Source organism: Theropithecus gelada, chromosome 17 (assembly GCF_003255815.1).
Source record: "Theropithecus gelada isolate Dixy chromosome 17, Tgel_1.0, whole genome shotgun sequence".
In the NCBI taxonomy this organism is placed as follows: domain Eukaryota; kingdom Metazoa; phylum Chordata; class Mammalia; order Primates; family Cercopithecidae; genus Theropithecus; species Theropithecus gelada.
The window spans coordinates 67,968,617-67,970,184 of record NC_037685.1 but is presented as its reverse complement, the minus strand read 5'-3'; positions in this window follow the sequence as shown (position 1 = coordinate 67,970,184).

The following is a 1,568-nucleotide window of genomic DNA, read 5'->3' as shown; positions in this document are numbered from 1 at the left end:
GTAGGAGGATCACTTGAGGCCAGGAATTCAAGACCAGCGTGGGCAACACAGCACAACTCTGACTCTAAAAAAGTTTTTTTAAAATATTAGCTGGGCATGGTGGCATGTGTCTGTAGTCCCAGCTACTCTGGAGGCTGAGGCAGCTGGATCATTTGAGCCCAAGAGTTCAAGGCTGCAGTGAGCTACGATCATGCCACTGCACTCCAGCCTGGGCAACAGAACAAGACTCCATCAGAAAACAAAACAAAACAAAGCAAAAACTCAGTTGCAGAAAGATTAATCATTCAATTAATGGTATTGGGACAACTAGATCCTATATGGAAAAAATACGCTTAAATATACTACATTAATAGTAATTCAAGAAGGATTTTAAAAAATCTACCCATGAAAATATTTTAACTATTAAAGAAAACACACACATGTGTGTGTGTATGTGTGTGTGTGTGCAAAATCTTTACACAATTGAGATAGGGAGGAATTCTTCAGCAAGACAATTCATAAACAAAAATATTAAACCTTTTTCAATATCAAAATTACAGACACCTATATATGAGATGCCATCATTCAAATTAAGCAGTAAGCTAAGACAACAGAGTAAAGGTACATGTTTACTTCCACTACCTCTCTAAACCTCACTAAAATAACATTTGAAGGATAAAAAAATGTAGAAAACTCACAAGTTCAAAGAAAGAAGGAGAGAAGAACACAGTGGCAATGTCTTGATGTCACAGGAAGGCTCAGAATTTGGTAGTACCAGATACCAAAAGCAGAGGGAAAATTAAGAGCCAAAATACGACACTGATTAAAACTCTATTTCAGGAACAAGTAGATCCTCATAATTTATTTGCTGTTAGTAGCTGGGAAAAGGCTTCTTCATCCTGGCGGAAGATAAGAGGTTTAGCCCTTTAGAGAAGGTGAATCAAAAGGTCTCCTGACTAAGGGGCACAAGACACATGGAAGGAGAAGGTACAAAACTGGAAATGAGAATAAGTAAAAGGTCACACTCTGCAATATGAGCAGTTCCTTCCTGCCTTTGCTTCTAGCAACCAGGTTTATATCTTCAAAGCAGAAATTGGAAAGTTCTTCCCTAGAGGTTCTGACTTGCTAAAAAAAGATCTAAAGGTACCGACTTCAGTGTTTCCCAGAGTGAAATAACCTCACCAAATCACCTGCACACTTACCCATTTATTCAAAGTTCCCCATCAGCTTTGGGTACCCCAATCTTAAAAATGACCAGAGAGCCAATGACCACTAGCCAAGGAAAGTTTCCAACATGAAAAACAGAAATTATTTTCTCCTCTCTCCACCACAGTAATTGACAAAAACTAGAAAAGGAAATTAAAGAAGACAGGGGCAAGACTGTAGAAGAAATCCACAAACAACAAAAATCACAAACTAAATAAAATTATTGCAACCACAAAGCAGAATCAAAATGCTTTAAGAAAAGAATATTTGGGGAACAAAAAAAGAGCACTTGAAAATTAAAAAATGTGATAACAGAAATGAGAAGTTAAATAGAAGGTTTGAAAGATAAGAAAGATGAAATTTCACAGAAGGTCAAAAGTAGA